This window comes from Syngnathoides biaculeatus, chromosome 2 (assembly GCF_019802595.1).
Source record: "Syngnathoides biaculeatus isolate LvHL_M chromosome 2, ASM1980259v1, whole genome shotgun sequence".
Classification (NCBI taxonomy): domain Eukaryota; kingdom Metazoa; phylum Chordata; class Actinopteri; order Syngnathiformes; family Syngnathidae; genus Syngnathoides; species Syngnathoides biaculeatus.
The window spans coordinates 32626308-32646150 of record NC_084641.1 but is presented as its reverse complement, the minus strand read 5'-3'; the positions used below and the strand labels follow the sequence as shown (position 1 = coordinate 32646150).

At 42.9% G+C, this 19843-nt stretch overlaps 1 protein-coding gene across 4 annotated transcripts in view; it reads right to left on the bottom strand.

Moving 5' to 3' along the window:
- hdac7a (histone deacetylase 7a) overlaps positions 1 to 2900 on the bottom strand; it is a 61881-nt gene extending 58981 nt beyond the window's left edge. For all 4 annotated transcript variants that reach the window (XM_061801294.1, XM_061801330.1, XM_061801312.1 and 1 more), the window contains exon 1: positions 2688 to 2900. The gene's annotated coding sequence lies outside the window, so the exon portion shown is untranslated. The remainder of the gene's footprint in view (positions 1 to 2687) is intronic.
- Between the last annotated feature and the right edge of the window lie 16943 nt (positions 2901 to 19843).

Here is a 19843-nt window from a genome sequence, read left to right as displayed (position 1 = left end):
GGCTGCGGTTGAAATCTACACTTCCTGCTTCCTGTAGCGAAAGGAAGTGCTACCACTACTGTCCTCTTATCACTGGGTACAGAGCCAACACACAGGGACGGAGGAAGAAGAGAAGGGAGGTCAATCCAGCAGCCTAGATAAAGCAAAATTAGCCAAATAGTGAGATCACATGGCGCTCCACTACTGGATGATAAGATGCCAACTGATAATCTAAGGGTTGTTGTTGTTGTGGTGCAGGGGCAATGTGAAAATGACAGTGCCCCTCAGAGCACAGACCTCTGCCAAAATTGAGCTGCTCACCAAAGTTGGTCCATTGCTTTGTTGTTGAAGACATTACAGATGTGTTTCTGGCAATTACAATCCAAACTCGGGGGACAGTTCCATTGTGACTTGAGTGACGAAAAGAAAAAAATCTTTAATCTCGTTATTTTCCAGATAAATCACCCAACCACAGAGTTCCAATCAGTTATGTCATTTCTGTTACAAATAAACCAATTAAGAAACATACATCCAAACAATATCACTTGTATATTTGCTTGGTACTTGGAAATATGCCATTATTGGCCTGTAAGAAACCATATTACTTCCAAAAGATTTAGAAATTATCATGTACATAATACGCCCTAACCCTAATCATTTACTATGGCAAGTATTTTAATGGATGAAGAATATACTTCCAAAAAAATGTACCTTGTGAGGCAGTCAGTTTTCCCCATCTAAACAGTACAGTGGGAAACTAAGAAAACCGCGCAGCACTGAATGCATCAGTTGGAGTAAGATATGACAAAAACAACGACAAGGGTTACTAAAGCTACATGTTGGCCACAGTAAGGAGACCGAGGACAGCAAGAAACTGATACAAGTTCAGTCAAGTGGGCACTCCAGTTTTTGATAACTCAATCTCCAAAGATAAGGCGCAGGGTACGTATGCCAGCAACATTTGTGTTCATTTTGTTGTTTGCTTTATAGAGGTCACTGGTGTTTACAAAATAAATTTGGATAATTTTACCATGTCCCCACCCCCCACAAGAGTTGATTCCTTTCATTTTGTCGTGCTTTGCTTTGCTGCGCTGCTTGACAGCAATAAAAGCAGTTTGTCATCTCGCATAAACCTAACAAATCTGAGAGATACAGTGCGTGACATATTTGTTAGACCGCCACCCAATTAATTTTTATCTGACTGCATGCATGTACATGGATGTTGGATTTTTTTTTTTTTTTTTTTTTTGTCCAATCAGATTTCAGCCTCCGTAAGATGCCATGTCACTCTAATTTGGCACGGTCTGCTGTACCAGTAGAGCTGGCCAATGTGACTTTAACTATGTTACCAATGAAATGGTTTCTTTAATCAATCAGTTTTGAACGATACTATACTGGCCCACAATAAGGTCAGCATTTTTCCGTCTTCTGATTGAAGAAGTTGGGTTCCTCCCCACTGAAGGCCCAAGTACCAAATCCATGGCCCACTACTGGTCCAGGTTCCTGTATGATGCAGAACCCGCTAGATCATGCTTTAGTAAATGGAAACATATCGACACTAAACAAATCCACGAGAAGCCTACTTACTACTAAGTTTTGTGCAGCGGAAAAGGGGCTTGGATGAACTAAACACAGAGTCAGTTTGTTGGTGACTGTAAAACTTAATGTTGTTTGTTGGCTAACAGACAACAGCTGCAGGCAATGAAAGATTCAGGAAGTGATATTTGGGGGGAGACGTGAAGGTTTGCAGGTTAGAATCCAAATGTGTCCTGCTGCACCTGGTGAAGAGAGAATGGGTTGGATGGAGGGAGAAAGTGGGGGTTGGGGGGGATTTTTGGGCTCAGGGTGGGGAAGCTTTCAGCTGGGATAGTCCCAGATGGACACAATCCACTCCCTCCCTTTTTAAACAGCCTCTGGCTTCTTGTCATTTTTCCACAATTTCCCAGTTTTTAATTACCATCTGTAAACAACACTTCTAGCGAAAAAAAAAACCCAATTTTTTTTTCATTGCTTCCAACAAAATTCAAATTGTTTGCCTCGTTGCTTCTGACAATTTTCAGGACCCCTTTAACCTCATCGCCCCTCCCCCAACGTTGCCCGTCTAATTTCTGCTATTTCCAAAGTAAACACACCACTAAATATCGACCTGACTCACTTCCACTGTGGGTGGCTCTGTTTCCAATTTTCTCACCACCTCAGCCAGCTTAATACCTCTGCATCAGAAAAAAGAAGTGTGTATAAAAAAAAAAAAAACGATAAACCAGGCGTGCAGTTTTAAATGGGAAACGTGAGCATGTGGTGACCCGGGAGGAAACCTAGCATTTTTCTCCCACTACTTTTGAGGCTCTCAAATAGTTACTGTTTTTCCTTCCTTTCTTTCTCTTTTGGAGAGCGTGGGAGCGTCCTCAGAGCGCCGAGGAGAAACCACAGGGCTCAAAACAACAGGAGGAAGCTGGTAACCTGAGTAACTTTGAGTGGGGAACGAGAGGGAGAAAGAAGTGGTGGGGTTGTGGGTGAGAGGCAAGACAGGAACAGGGGGGCAGAAGATGGGTGGAAGATGGCAAACGTGTACACAGGCGCCTTTCACCAAAAACAAAGATGTCAATTGAGCTCTGCCAAGTGGAAGCCACTACGTATTTTGCACTAAATGACCTGTTACATTTAAATGTTCTACTGCCTAAACGGACTCAAGTATCCAGTTGCCTTACCAGTGTGCGGTGCAGTCATTCAACATGATGGTCCCATCTGTTCATATTCTGGTACAGTTTGGTCCAGGCAGCTCCACAGTGGTGGGAAGGGACACCCAAACCCAATTTATGCACACACATGCACAGCATCAGTTCTCCCTGTCCAAATGTTGAGAAAGTGAGGGGCTGCAACAAAAGCCAAATAGAGGGAGGGAGAAATTGAGGTAGAGCGAGAGAAAGAGAGAATGAGATTAACTCCTCAGAGAGGATTTGTGAACTCTCTCTCTCTCTCTCTCTCTCTCTCTCTCTCTCTCTCTCTCTCTCTCTCTCTCTCTCTTTCTCTCTCGCACACATATTCACTCACACACGCAAATGCGAGGGTGGGGGGAATCATATTTGTTCCTCAGATATCACAAATGTTGTTCTTGGTGAATTTGCAGAAAATCCTGGATACTCCAAAATCTTGTACAATGTCCCAGAAGTTTGGAAGTTATTATGACTGTAAAACTGGGACATCTCTCTATTTGATCCAAGTGACTCTTTCGATAATTGTGGAAGGTGAATACAACTTTTTTAAAACTTATAAGAAATTGCTGTCATGCTCACTTGCACATACATTCCCGGCACAACCAGTCAGCCACAACTCCCACGCAAGACTCGCCACCACCCGCGAAGACACACATTCCCCCCAGTAGTAATCATATCTAGTGATAGTAGCAGCTTCCCCGAGAGGTCCCTAGTGCCCTGGGATCCACCTCACAATGATCGAATATTGTAAGCCTGCTCTGATTACACACACAAGGAGCTGTATTACACCCTACTAACTCAATTTCCTCCCCTCTGGGTCAACCTTAGAGTGTTTGTTAGTGTGTATTTGTGTGCCGACTTAATGGGCACCTCTTGTTCTGTTCTACTGATTATCCTATATAAGCTTATTCCGGCTGACTTGAGGCAAACCCCTTGTCTGAACAATTCAGAAGTAAAACTGTTTATGTATGTTCTCACTATTTTAGGTTGAGGAATCTGACTCCATGTACTTCCTACCTGTCAATGTGTACATGATAAAGGAATATATTATCATCCTTGTCTTATCTGTCAAACTTCTGTTACAGAGGACAAGAAATCTGATTTCCTAGAAGGGCTGACACCCTGAGATCTGATGATTTACAATAAGTTACATTGGACTGATACCAACTGACACCAAGCTGATTTGAATGTAAAATAACGCAGAGGAGTAAATACATTGTCAACTCTGCTGAACCGCATACTTTGATGACTTGACATAAGATTGTACCTCTACTGTATATTTGTCTTTCTAAATCTTTCCCTTATCACTCATTTGTGGTGTATTTATATGGCAAGAGCTAAAGCAACAAACTAGATGGGTCTTAATTTATTTCACCCTTGGTGAGTATTGAAATCTTTTCAGCCTTTATTGGATGGAGTAGCTGCACATGCACCGCATAGCCTCATTGACATGAAAATTAGATTCAAATTCCTTATGGTTGACACAATTCTCAAATACCCAAAATCATGATATATTATGACCACACTTACTCATGGCTGACCCCCCTGCCTCCCATTTTGCTGTGCTTGTGGAGACATGCAAATTATCCAATCACAATTATGCATAAGTAGGAAAAGTCACCAGAATATGGGATGGAGCTGGAGAATGCAGCGCCACTTAGGTATTGTGTGATGATAATAAAATCCAAGTATGTTGTTGGTTCAACAATGTCATGAGAACTTTTGAATAGTTTGCAGGCCTGCATCTGGCACATCCCATGAGAACACAGGCGAGCAATATGTCATAATGGGTGGGTCTCACACTGCAGCACACCAGATTCTCATTTGGATGCCCAGGCTGCAGTATTACCATATACTCCCGTTGCTTTAATTCTGAGCAAAACGTCAGATCTGTGCACTTCCCCATTGGTTCTCTGTCATAAGGTTTATCAGATGTGTTTTGTGCATCTGAGTCTCATTGTTGCAAAATATAACAATGAAGACATACCCACATGCAATCCAGATCTCTTTTCAGTGAGTTAACTTCCAGTTTGTAAAAGAATTCATGCAGTCAGAACAACATGCACTTAAACCATCACCCGTTGTTTTTGTTTTTTTGTTATGTTGTGTTTTTTTGTCACGGACTTTGAGTGAACTCCCGCTCACACTTACTGTCTCTCATTGACACACACGAAAAGATGTCGTGCTTGTACACATGATTAGTGTGTGTGTATGATTTGTTGTGTGATTCCACGTCTCCTCCTTTGTTTTGGTTACTAGGCTCATCTGTTCAGTTTCACTAATCAGGCCTGCTGCAAGGAAAACATGGAGACCTAAACATCTAGCCCTAATGATTCACTCCCAACAATACTGAACAATCGTTCAGCCATGAGACAGACTGGTGCATTCACCCTTCATAGGTTTTTCATAAATAATGTTTTGATTTTTGGTAAAGTGTTAACATGGTAATTACTTAAAATCCATGAGGTATTCCTCATTGATTTTGTTCTAACTGTTTGGTAGAATTTTGTAAAATTTAGAAAAAAATACTGTGTGCCCTGGTGCCAATGCACATATGGAGACCCTTATGCCTGAACATGGTCTACGTAATGGACAATCCATGATGAGCACAGATGTTCAATAACAGAACACCACTCGTTTCCTGGAAGTTTCTCCCAATCATGCCTTTCAAGGTCTCGCTGTCATTGTCCACATGACCATTGAGGTCCCCCAGTAGAACCATGGACTCCAAGAAGGGTGGATACTCTGAACTGCTGTTTGGTGCACAGGCAGAAACAAAAGTTGGGACCCATCTGCTCACCTGAAGATGGAGGAAAGCTACCTTTACATCCACCGGGGTGAATGTAAACCACCGCCCAGCTCACACTGCACCTGACCCTCACGTAACCCTTTTGGGCTATGCCCAGCCGGGCCACATGGGTGCAGACCGGCCAACTGGCATTCATATTCAAGGCCAGTGACCTGCATCCGTAGAAGGGAAACCTATATCCATTTATTTTATCCACCTTAGGAGTGTTTTAGCCCTGCTTTGTCTGGTCCCTCACCTAGGACCTCTTTGGCATAAGCGACCCCGCCAGGGACATAAAGCCCAAGATAACTTAGCTCCGAGGATCACCTGGACACACAAACCCCTCAACCACGATAAAGTGGGTGTCATGATCCTGGCGCTCCAGGCCGGGCTGTGCAGGTGGCCGCGCGGTTGCGCTGATTGGGAGGCGCACACCTGCGCCTCATGCGGGCTGATTATTCTGTGTATTTATATGACCCCGATGACGACTGGTCCCCGCCAGTTCGTTGAGCTTCATGTCCCGTTCGAGTACTCCCGTATCCCTGATCGACAACCCGTGTGTACCGATCTTCGCCTGTTCTCCGACCAACCCCGTAAGCCTGACTCCTTTGACACTTCTGTCTGCTTTGATCGTTCTCCTGTGTACCGAGTCCTGCCTGCCCGCTCACCTGCTCTCTTTGCCCGACGTCCCAACTACCGCTGCTGCACCTGACTGCCTGCCCGATCCCCAACCACGAAATAATAAACGTTTCTCCCTGAACTACCTTGCATCGTCCGAGTCCTGCATTTGAGTCCTACTCCCGTTACGATGGGACGTGACAGTGGGAGGTTTGTTAAGGAAAGTGTTGAAAAAAATAGTTCAATGTAAAAAAATCCACCATTATCTTTTTTTATTGACCTTTTTCACTCTTGAGAAAATAATAAAACAGAAACAGTTAGCAGGATGGCGACAGTCAAATTCAAAGAAGAAATAAGCCTGTCGCATGGAAAATGGAAGAAGCTACTAAATTTGGGTGAGGGTCTGTTAAAAGGTGTGACTGTTTCCGTTTCGTTCACGATGGACTCACTGTAACTATCAGACAAGCAAACTGGCTGAGCAATGAGAACGGACAAGCAGGGAAAAATAGACAAATGCAAAATTACTCAATTTGTTTTAGCCTTTTATGAAGTCTACATTCAATTGAGTGGTTGTCTATACACAATATACAGTACTGTTCTGTACAGCACTGTAGATTTAGTACTTGACGTTTACCCTGAAAAGACTGGAATAAAATTCATGAAATCTCTAAACTGGGACTAGTAAAAGCGTATTCTGTGCTTTTATATGATCTGAATGCATATTCTCTTGCTGCACAAGGTTTTCTTCGAGAACTTATGGATCGATGTTCATGTTGGTTGAAAACCTTTAGATCAAAAACAAGTGTTTTTTGTCAGCTTTTGTGGAACATGATGTCCTTCGTCATATTGTTATTGCTATGAAAGTATAATGATAGCAAGAATCAACTCAATCACGGCTACATTTATTGACGTTTCAACATTCTTTAAACTAAATCTTCTTATGCTCATCTTTCCCTAATGCAACCATCACCCATCCCTATTTCCTTTTTTTCTGACCATTAAAGGCAGATGGCCGCCCACTTAGAGTCTGGTTCAGCTCAAGTTCTGTTGGGGTCTCTAACTTTGTAAAGTGAGTGGTCCACTGCTTTCTTCCAACAAAAATGGAAAATGTGAAATATAATTTTCAGCTATTAATTCATCCTCTGCTGTGGAGATTTATATCCGTAAATGGAAATCCACCCATTTAAATGCCACGAGAATTTTTATAGGGTAGGTGAGGAGGAAGGTCCGACTCAGCTTTTCTGTGAAATTGAGCTTTCTAAAGGGTTAGGGGTTAACCTAACCTGAACCCAATTCCAAAAGAACGGCTGTTTCTTTCTCATGAAAGAAGAGAAAAACTATTGCTTCTTGCGTGGGTTTGCAGGTTTGGTGCTTCCAATGTCTCCGAACACAATATTCTGTGGGTCTGTAAAGATTATTCAAAAAACAGCTGGCAGGACAGGGAACTGATAACGTGAAATGGCAAGCAGTGAATGAGTTAAGAAAAGCCTGAATTATGAGTTACATCCAAGTTAAAGATGTGTAAAAGAGAAATGGAGTGTGATTTTCTTTTGCCAAGCTGTTCTCTGTGAATGAATTCATTTCAGAAATTGATGTTACCAGGTACACCAGTGACTCAACGATTAATCCCACGGAAGGGTGGAAACCTCCTCTGTAGGGCACTGAAATGGAATCCAAATGTAAACAAAGTGAAGAGCTTCAGTAAACAAACACAATACAAAGTGGAAAGGCAGAACTGAAAAGGTCAAACATCAAGGTTTATTGAGTGATCGTGCAGATACTTGTGTACTGGGAGGAAATTACGTATTCAAGTGGTTAACTGTGAGGTGAATAACAGTGAGACCAGGAACAAGGGTGGGAAAGGAGAATACAAAGAGAGGGGAGCAAGAGGAGGAAGGCAGGGACATTATAGGGTCCGGGCCTCTTGATGCTAGCAGCTGCTGCTGTTTTGTGGGTTGACGTTACATCAGCAGTTTTATAGAAAAGGCTGGGAACCTCTTCTCTACTTGACCTACTTAAGGAATGTTACCATTATAGATGACATGCAATACTCCCCGGCTACACAGCACTCACTCACTTCCTACCAGCAACATATTGTTTTGTCATCTTGTTGCTGAAAGAGGGCTTCATCAAGCGAGCTAGGCCTAAAATGACTTGAATATTTCAAGTTTGCGTCTCTGAAATAGATGCAACGGGCAAGCGAATACTGCACATCCACAAATAGTGGCCTCCATTCGGATCATTTGAAAGTGTCACCTTAAACGACAGTGAGCGCACATTGAAGCAGGTTATCCCAAAATGAAGACCTAGAACAACCTGCGTGCATGTAATAGGGATCCATCGCCAGGGTACCAAATTGTCTGGGAAGAGGCCAGATTTTATTTGGATTGCGTTGCATTAAAATGACATCAAGTACTCTAGTGGCTGTGTGGTCAGAGTGACAGCACCTGCGGGAGTTGTAAATACAGACATGGAGACTGATGTAAAGCTCTAAACCTGCTCGCAATTTTCTCATTATTTAGTCATCATATTGCTGAGATTTCCACAGGGCAGCCAGATAAAGACTGAAACTAAAAGTGCAGTAAAACCCTACGCTCAATACAGATTAAGGGCATCTGTTGTGGTGACTAAACTTCCAAACTTTTAAAATGGTTAACACATTTGTCCTTCACAGTCTGAATTACATTGCTGAACAAGACAGCCAAGCTAACTCCATTCTGGACTTCTTCCAGAATGTGAACTGTCACATGCTGATAAATGGAACTGAAGAAGAGGAATAACACGTGTGGTCGTCTGACTATTTTCACCTACTGTAAACGCTTCTTTTAGAAATTATCCAAGTCCTTCAAAACCAAAGTGATGCATCAGAATATATACATTTTTTTTAATCATCAGATGTTGTCCTGCTGATTATGAAGGTAGAAGATGAACTACAATAATCATTATTTGAGTGACTAGTTTTGTTGGGAAGTGGAAACTTTTATTTTGGAATGATTCCATCCGGGGACAGTGGTCAACATCACATTTGTTCAAATGTGGAATCAGATTCTCCCCATCCATCCATCCATCCATCCATCCATCCATCCATCCATCCATCCATCCATCCATCCATTTTCTGAGCCACTTATCCTCACAAGGGTCGTGGAAGGGATGGAGCCTGTCCAGGCTGTCTACAGGCAGGAGACAGGGTACACCCTGAACTGGTTGCCAGCCAATCACAGGGACATGGAGATAAACACAATCATACCTTGGGGCAATTTAGAGTGTCCAATTAATGCATGTTTGGGGGATATGGGAGGAAACTGGAGTGCCCGGAGAAAACCCACGCAGAACATACAAACTCCGCAGAGATGGGATTTGAACCCCAGATCCTCAGTACTGTGAGGCCAACGTTTTTCAACTGTTCCACCATGCCGCCTCTCCCCATACAATATGGAAATTAAATTGAGCCACATCATCACCTAGATTTATTGCAATTGCTCGGTACTGTAAATCCATACCGCAGGACAAATTTACACCATCTAGTGCATTTAGCGCACACACCCCTTTTCAGACTCTGAGCTTTTCTACGACAGTGCGACCGAAGTTGAACATGTACAACCTCGGGGACGTTCAGGTTTGGACGTTCCACTGTATTTGGCTTAGTTCTGTCAGGGTGATTATTTCAAGAACCCAACAGGCTGCCCCAGAAAATGTTCAAACCACATACATATGTCAGTGAAATGCAAGCTTTGGCCATGTTGGAATGGATTGGGCCCAAAAATCAATGTGCCCTTCCGTGACCAATGTTCTTCCACTCTGAAAGCTTCAGTGAGACTCTGCTCATTGTCTTTTGTTATTATTTTATTCTGACTGACACACAAACCAAGCATGTGTGCCAAACAGCACTCAACAGACTGGAAGTATTCACTGACCAGCATACAATTAAATAAAACGGGCCGGTTTCTGGTTTGGTTCAAAAAGAAAAGAACTGGTGAAGAAAAAAAATAGGTCCCAAAAACCAAAATAGTGCTTAAGTCGTTATTTTCTGTGTCACTGCACCCATAATTTAAAGCAAACGTACTAACATCCCGAGATATTCAGATCCCTGCCACAGTTGTGAAGAATCATTTTAAACACTTGCGGTAAATGCAAAGGGCAGCCGACCCAGATGCATTCAGAAACATATGTTGGAGTATTTCTATATTGAAAATGAAAGACGCCAATAAAAATATGTGCTCAATCTTTCTGAGGCTGGATCGAATTGGAGGGACGATGACGATGTTGTACATGGGCTGTTCCAATTTGAAAGCTTCTTCAAACGAGTCGCTGCAATCCTCCCACATCCCAAAGCGTCTTTGAGATGATCGTGCTGACACAACATGAGAGAGCACCACTATGATAGACCATTTAAGTATTTTATTCTGGTCACCATGCCATCACGCAGTTCTCTTTATTTTCAGAGGTAGTGGATCATCCAAATGATTGTCAAGGTGATTATATACTGCTGCTTTAAATGATACATCAGTAACATACATAAATGACTTGCATCCAACCCACTTTTTAGACCTAACGCTGATTATGGAACTATTTTTGCAGACAATCGTCTCTCTTGGGCATGATGGAGCCAGATGTGGCTGATAGATTTGTGATATCCGAATGCAGAGCCAGCGTGTACTTTGCGAGGACGTGATGATGGATGGATGGAGGAAGGAGGTGAATGGGGAACACAATGGGCCTAAGAGAACATGCAGAGATGTGTGTGTGTTCGTGTATGGGGGTCGGGGGGGGGGGGGGCTTAAAATAGGACAAATCAACAGGAATTCACCTATTCATTTCCCATCCTCTCTTCCACTCATTCAGCCGCTCACACTCACCCTTCTTAACCCCCCTCCACCCAGAATCAAGCTTTTCCTCATGTGACTTTCCCACAACACAGACAAATGTACAGATGGGTTTTGTCCAAAGGAGCCCACAGTGCAAGTAAGAGCAACAGCTGCAGGGATTAGAGAGGTGGAATGAAAAAGCAAGAAATGGAATGTGTGGGCGGACAAACGGTACAAAGTGAAGGAGAGGTCGCTGCTTGGCATTATTTACTTACGAACACTTATTAAGTCTTCCCTTACGTTCGTTTCTCAGGAGGAACAAAAATAATCTCCTTGGATCAAATTGACATTGTCCAAAAGTGTCAAAAATGGGGGTGGGGTGGGGATCCCAATACACTGAAAATTGTTTACACCTCATATTTAACTTCTTGCTAACTTTTGGGAAGGGGGGGAAGAATCCCGATATACTGTACATTGATTACACCTCGTATATAACTACTTGCTCATTACTACACATTTTGCGAACTCCTTCTTTTAAAAAACTTTTTAAATGAACATTTGAATGGCCTACATTTCAAACAAAATTGTTTTACATCACAGTGATTTTATGAGACATTCATAAGAGATGACATCCGTTCAAGATCATTTTAACTCACTGACTTGTAAATAAAAGATTAGGGGTGCAAATTTTAAATGAACCATTTGGATTTTAACCTATATAATGGGCTAGATCAGATTGCCAACAGAGAGGGCTTTGGAGTATGTTTTCCTTTTTCTTGTCTAAATTTTTGTTTTATTTTTTTTTTTTTTTTAGCTTAAATGGGGTTGGTGTTTAAACAGTATTTGGATAGCTGCACTGCATAGCAATAATAACTTTGGATAACAATTCACTGTTGAACTGTTGAAAAATGCGCAGTGAAGTTGTACTATTTTTGTAAGACCAACATGAAAAAAAAAATGCTGCGCACATAAGGAAATCCTTCATTCTGCTGACATAAACAACCAAGTAATCAGTTGGGCACAATAAAATTCAAGAATAACAAGAAACGAAGGTGCTACCACACTACGTGTGGAATTATTTGAACAGAAACGTGCATATTGATTTTTCCTGTGTCAGTCAAACTGTTGCGAGGCTCTGGGACTATTTTGTTGAGGGGATGGCTCAGTGAGGAAGTCATCAAAACAGGAAGTGTTTTATGTAGCTGAAACATTCCATTTTTAACTCTCACAGGCAGGCTAAAATAAATATCACACTCAGCACCCTCACTGTGAACCATTGGACTTCGTTTTGTGTGTATTTAAGCTACAAAGCAAATGTGTCACTTCAGTCTTGCAGGTTAGGATTGCGTGTGTGGTTGCCTGCTGGGGATGTTATCACACATGCACGCCTTTGCAGGTATTTGAAGTATGTGAAGTCATTTCCTCTTTAACAGAGGACCTTAACTGGGTGGCCACACGTGGATATGGCCCCTCAAAAATGGAAGAGGTCAGTTTTGAATTATTGTAGATCCTAACAATTTGTTCTTCAACAGAGGGAATCCCCTATTAAACTCAACGTATTTGTAATGAAAAGCAAAATGTAAAGGCAATTGGTCAATAGAGGGCACAAGGGCGCCGCCCCACCACTGGCATTGCTTTCCTTGAAGTGAAAAAATGTCAATAAAATTTTTGATAATACAATGAAAATATCTATAAATATATGTACTTCTATTTTACAAAGAGCAATCAGATATCTTGTTAGGCACTTTCCGGTCTTGGGGCGCTAAAATCTTGAACCCTCGACCCTCATTAAGTTTGACATGCCCATTCGATCCTTTTCAATGCAATAGGTAGGACCAACGTGGGGTGCAACATTCCAGCGCTCCGAAGTTGACCTACGTCACAGGCTAATTCGATCTCTCTGCACATAGTACTTTGCCGTTAGCGAGTTCTCGTTTCAGTGACACGTCAACGTCCGGTCGAGTCAACTTTCTCAGAGTCATCTGCTGGAAAATACTATTTCTTTCTTTCAAGTTTTACATTCAACCATACCTGCAATTTCGAAGATAAATAGGCTAAGTTCTGTTGCTAGCTTAGGGTCATACTGACTCGGTGTGGTCACTCAATACAGAAAGATGTCAAACGATGTGACTTGGCGCCCGTGACACAACATAATTGTAAATATGTTAACATCACAGCTAATAAACCGAGAAGAAGTTGAGGCAGTTGAGTTTTTTCCGCGACAAAGTTTTATCAATGTTTTATCATCCAATATGAACAGCCCCTTAATCACCACTTGGTCTGAGTGGGATGCAGAGGGCAAGTACCACTTGTGGCATCATACTGTACATGTATGTACAGTATTTCATGTACTGTATCTCTGGACACTGGAATTAAAATGTAGAATTTACGAGCAAGTTTTACAACTGAGCTGAAACGATCCAGCAATAAATGGCAAAGCAGTCCAGTGAATCTGAAAGGGATTCGAGTTAAAAGATGGGGTTGGAATTTCATTTATATGAATAAAAAAATTTAAAAATAGTTCTTGCCTTCAGAAAAACTGCTCTGCTCAGGAGAGTCATTTTAGAATTGATGTTTTTGATTTTTTTTCCCCCTATGAAGACAGATTGATAAAATCAGCCTCCACAGGCGTCCATGAAAGCACATCGCAGCTTTCATGTTATTCCCACGGAAACAGTGGCTGACCTCCTCCTATGAGCTGTAACAGTGACTCTTGAACTTTTTTACACTGAGTACCACCTTTTGGTAGGAAAGGGGAGAAGGAGACTTGGTGGTGGAACCCCAAAATACAGGGAGTCATACAAGGAAAGAGATGAGCAAAGAAGAAGTGGGACACTGAGAGGACTGAGGAGAGGCGAAAGGAGTACATCAAGATGCGACGTCGGGCAAAGGTAGAGGTGGCAAAGGCTAAACAAGAGGCATATGAAGACATGTACACCAGGTTGGACACAAAAGAAGGAGAAAAGGATCTCTACAGGCTGGCCAGACAGAGGGATAGAGATGGGAAGGATGTGCAGCAGGTAAGGGTGATTAAGGATAGAGATGGAAATGTGTTGACTGGTGCCAGTAGTGTGCTAAATAGATGGAAAGAATACTTTGAGAAGTTGATGAATGAAGAAAATGAGAGAGAAGGAAGAGTTGAAGAGGTAAGTGTGAAGGACCAGGAAGTGGCAATGATTACTAAGGGGGAAGTCATAAAGGCACTACAAAGGATGAAAAATGGAAAGGCAGTTGGTCCTGATGACAAACCGGTGGAAGTATGGAGGCAATTTGGAGAGATGGCTGTAGAGTTTTTGACCAACTTCTTCAACAGAATACAAGCGGGTGAAAAGATGCCTCAAAAATGGAGGAAAAGTGTTCTAGTTCCCATTTTTAAGAACAAAGGCAATGTTCAGAGCTGTGGGAATTATAGAGGAATAAAGTTGATGAGCCACACAATGAAGTTATGGGAAAGAGTAGTGGAGGCTCGACTCAGGACAGAAGTAAGTATCTGCGAGAACAGTATGGTTTCATGCCTAGAAAGAGTACAACAGATGAATTATTTGCCTTGAGGATGCTAGTGGAAAAGTCCAGAGAAGGTCAGAAGGAGCTACATTGTGTCTTTGTGGATCTAGAGAAAGCCTATGACAGAGTACCAAGAGAGGAACTGTGGTACTGCATACGTAAGTCTGGTGTGGCAGAGAAGTATGTTAAAATAGTACAGGACGTGTATGATGGTAGCAGAACAATGGTGAGGTGTGCCTTAGGTGTGACAGAAGAATTTAAGGTGGAGGTGGGACTGCATCAGGGATCAGCTCTGAGCCCCTTCCTGTTTGCAGTGGTAATGGATAGGCTGACAGATGAGGTTAGTCTGGAATCCCCTTGGACCATGATGTTCGCAGATGATATTGTCATCTGCAGTGAAAGCAGGGAACAGGCGGAGGAACAATTAGAAAGATGGAGGCACACACTGGAAAGGAGAGGAATGAAGATTAGCCGAAGTAAAACAGAATATATGTGCGTGAATGAGAAAAGTGGAGGGGGAAGAGTGAGGCTACAGGGAGAAGAGATAGCGAGGGTGGACGACTTCAAATATTTAGGGTCAACAATCCAGAGCAACGGTGAGTGTGGTAAGGAACGAATGTCAAAAAAAACCCCAAAAAGTCACTCCAAGATGTCTGAGAGGTTTCAGGCGTTCACCTTCATCTTAAAATTCCTCTCAAAGACACATATCTTACAACGATGGCCTTCAAGCTCAGGAAAATAGACAAATATATATTTAGGGATTTTCTCATTCCTTGAAGGAAATGACGCCACTATGTCGGATACAGGACCAAGATATGGATTCATTCAAAAGACACAAGACAGAAAAGCAAAGGTAAGAAAAAAGTGCCGGTTCGATGTGCCGGTTCGATGCGCCACTGCTCTCCTGAGAGAGCAACAACGCCACCCACAAGAGGAACTCTCCAATCTTTAATTCCATTGCCCAGAAAAGACCTTCCTATTTTTACACAGGCGATGATGATCCCCGCGGGGAAAGCACCCGTTGTGGGCCCACTCGCTTCTGCTGCAGATGTGTCGTCCCTGAAGGGAACCGAAAATAAATGTTTGGAAAACCGCAAGGATAAATATGGCTGCTTTGTGTGGAAAAGCTCACAATTGTGCTCTTGCATGCTTCTTTAGGGGAAAAAAAGAAAAAAGATAGAAAGAAAGAAAAAGAAGGCATGAGAAAGAGAGAGCCATCTAGACAGAATGCAGAAGATATGGAACACAAACAGGAAGGAAGAAAGTTTGAAGAATATAATTATGAAAATAACAATGAAACCAGGGGGCGATTGCGTGGATCGGGCCCAGTATTTGGCATCTGCAACATTGGGAACATGTGCACTGGAAAAGAAAAGCAAACCACTGCACGAAGAAATCATTCAAAGTAAACCAAGAGGATTTCAAAATCAAGGAATCCGATCCTTGTTACCATTATACAGACGCTGACAGAAAAGAAACACTTTAGAGTCTTTATATCTCAATGAAGATTTCAAAAGAACTGATCCAGAAAGCGCCACCCTGGGACAAGACCTGTGACCGTTAAGATCCGAAAAGCGAAAAGGACCTTCTTCAATAAGGTGAAATGTAACAAAACAAAGATTACTTTTTTATATTATTGGCTTTCTACAAGCCCTCATTTCCAGACAATAAATAAAAACATATGAAAGTAGAACTTCCTGCAGTGTATTTGTAAATTCTTGTTTATATGATCTCTGATCTGCTCTCCAGTTTGTCTTGGCAGAGAATAAACCAGCACAGACTTTGACTGGACACAAGAGGGGGAAGGGATTTTTGCTCAAATTTAAATTATTTCTTACAGATAATGTTTGTGTGTGTGTGTGCACATATTCCATTATACAAACAATAATCTATTGTCAAAAGGTGTTTCGATCAAAGGTAAAGTGTTCTGTTTGTTTTACTATTTCAAATGAAACATAATGATGCCCCCCCCAACAACTCGAAACAGTTGCCCTGTGTATTTCTTTTGTTAGAATGCACAAAAGAAATAGAGCGAACCTAACATCAACTTGAAATGACTCTGTTGTGGGGAGGCGGTTCTATCTCATTCTCTCTCCACCCCTTATACGACAGGTCCACTGCCAAATTGAGGCTTTCGTTACAATGAAAACCGATGGCCAGCAAAGAGGCCGCAGGGTAAAGAGAAAAGTGAACCTTCATTAAAATCTCCATCGATGCATCATTCTCTCATCTTATCGTGTTGGCCGAGTTTTTTTTGTCCCAATGTTCTTGGGAGCTAAGTAATGCAGCCCTATGGGGGCACAAACCAGTGCAATCTGTAGGCCGGTCCCAAGCCCGGATAAATGCAGAGGGTTGCGTCAGGAAGGGCATCCGGCGTAAAAACTGTGCCAAAAAAATATGAGCGTTCATCTAAAGAATCCCATACCGGATCGGTCGTGGCCTGCCCCCGGCACTGGTAATCTGCAGGGCGTTGGTGGAAATTCAGCTACTGTGGGTCGAAGACAAAGAAGAGGAGGAAACCAGATCCATCGTCAGAAGAGAAAGAGGAATGCACAGAGCCTACAACTGAGTGTAGGGACTTTGAATGTTGGGACTATGACAGGAAAATCTCAGGAGTTGGTTGACATGATGATTAGGAGAAAGGTTGATATTCTGTGCATCCAAGAGAGCAGGTGGAAAGGTAGTAAGGCTAGAAGTTTAGGAGCAGGGTTTAAATTATTCGACCACAGAGTAGATGGGAAGAGAAATGGAGTAAGGGTTATTTTAAAGGAAGAGCTGGCTAAGAATGTCTTGGAGGTGAAAAGAGTATCAGATCGAGTGATGCGACTAAAATTTGAAATTGAGGGTGTTGTGTATAATGTGGTTAGCGTCTAATGCCCCACAGGTAGGATGTGACCTAGAGTTGAAAGAGAAATTCTAGAAGGAACTAGATGAAGTAGTTCTGAGCATCCCAGACAGCGAGAGAGTTGTGATTGGTGCAGATTGTAATGGACATATTGGTAAAGGAAACAGGGGCGATGAAGAAGTGATGGGTAAGTACGGCATCCAGGAAAGGAACTTTGAGGGTCAGATGGTGGTGGACTTTGCAAAAAGGATGGAGATGGCTGTAGTGAACACTTTCCAGAAGAGGGAGGAACATAGAGTGACCTACAAGAGCGGAGGTAGAATCACGCAGCTGGATTATATTTTGTGCAGACGATGTCATCTGAAGGAGGTTACTGATTGTAAGGTAGTGGTGGGGGAGAGTGTAGCTCGACAGCATAGGATGGTAGTGTGTAGGATGACTCTGGTAGCAGGTCGTAAGATTAAGAAGACAAAGGTAGAGCAGAGAATCAGGTGGTGGAAGTTGAGAAAGAAAGAATGTTGTGTGGTCTTTCAGAAAGAGGTGAGACAAGCTGTAGATGGACAGGAAACGCTCCTGGAAGACTGAAATACTACTGCCAAGGTACTCTGAGAGGCAGGCACGAGAGTACTTTGTGTGTCTTTTGGTAGGAAAGGGGAGAAGGAGACTTGGTGGTGGAACCCCAAAATACAAGGAGTCATACAAGGAAAGAGATTAGCGAAGAACAAGTGGGACACTGAGAGGACTGATGAGAGGCAAAAGGAGTACATCGAGATGCAACATAGGGCAAAGGTAGAGGTGGCAAAGGCTAAACAAGAGGCATGTACACCGGTGGGACACGAAAGAAGGAGAAAATGATCTCTACAGGTTGGCCAGACAGAGGGATAGAGATGGGAAGGATGTGCAGCAGGTAAGGGTGATTAAGGATAGAGATGGAAATGTGTTGACATGTGCCAGTGGTGAGCTAAATAGATGGAAAGAATACTTTGAGAAGTTGATGAATGAAGAAAATGAGATAGAAGGAAGAGTTGAAGAGGCAAGTGTGAAGGACCAGGAAGTGGCAATGATTACTAAGGGGGAAGTCAGAAAGGCACATTATAGAGGAATTATAGAGGAATAAAGTTGATGAGCAACACAATGAAGTTATGGGAAAGAGTAGTGGAGGCTAGACTCAGGACAGAAGTAAGTATCTGCGAGCAACAGTATGGTTTCATGCCTAGAAAGAGTACCACAGATGCATTATTTGCCTTGAGGATGCTCGTGGAAAGGTACAGAGAAGGTCAGAAGGAGCTACATTGTGTCTTTGTGGATCTAGAGAAAGCCTATGACAGAGTACCAAGAGAGGAACTGTGGTACTGCATACGTAAGTCTGGTGTGGCAGAGAAGTATGTTGAAATAGTACAGGACATGTATGATGGCAGCAGAACAATGGTGAGATGTCCCTTAGGTGTGACAGAGGAATTTAAGGTGGAGGTGGGACTGCATCAGGGATCAGCTCTGAGCCCCTTCCTGTTTGCAGTGGTAATGGATAGGCTGACAGATGAGGTTAGTCTGGAATCCCCTTGGACCATGATGTTCGCAGATGATATTGTGATATGCAGTGAAAGCAGGGAGCAGACAGAGGAACAATTAGAAAGATGGAGGCGCGCACTGGAAAGGAGAGGAATGAAGATTAGCCGAAGTAAAACAGAATATATGTGCGTGAATGAGAAAAGTGGAGGGGGAAGAGTGAGGCTACAGGGAGAAGAGATAGCGAGGGTGGACGACTTCAAATATTTAGGGTCAACAATCCAGAGCAACGGTGAGTGTGGTAAGGAAGTGAAGAAACGGGTCCAAGCAGGTTGGAACAGCTGGCGAAAGGTATCTGGTGTGTTATGTGACAGAAGAGTCTTTGCTAGGATGAAGGGCAAAGTTTTCAAAACAGTGGTGAGGCCGGCCATGATGTACGGATTAGAGACGGTGGCACTGAAGAAACAACAGGAAGCAGAACTGGAGGTGGCAGAAATGAAGACGTTGAGGTTCTCGCTCGGAGTGACCAGGTGGGTTAGGATTAGAAATGAGCTCATTAGAGGGACAGCCAAAGTTGGACGTTTTGCTGACAAGGTTCGAGAGAGCAGACTTCTATGGTTTGGACATGTTCAGAGGCGAGAGAGTGAGTATATTGGTGGAAGGGTGCTGAGGATGGAGCTGCCAGGCCAAAGGGCGAGAGGAAGACCAAAGACAAGGTTTATGGATGTGGTGAGGGAAGACATGAGGGCAGTTGGGGTTAGAGAGGAAGATGCAGGAGATGGGCTAAGATGGCAAAAGATGAAACGCTGTGGCGACCCTTAACGGGACAAGCCGAAAGGAAAAGAAGATGAAGAAGAAGCTCTTGGGAGCTAAGTTGTCTGGGGCTTCACCTTCCTTGGTATGATCACCCATGGCAAACAGGTCCGAGGTGAGGGATAAGACAAAGTGCAGCTCCATGAACCCCTGTGATGGTTAAAAACAATGGATTGCAGTTTCCTAGAGGTGGGGCTCAAAGGCCAGCGCCCAGTGGCCAGGTCTTCTCCACGAGTGCGTTTTATGGTGGGGAAACCATTTACGATACACC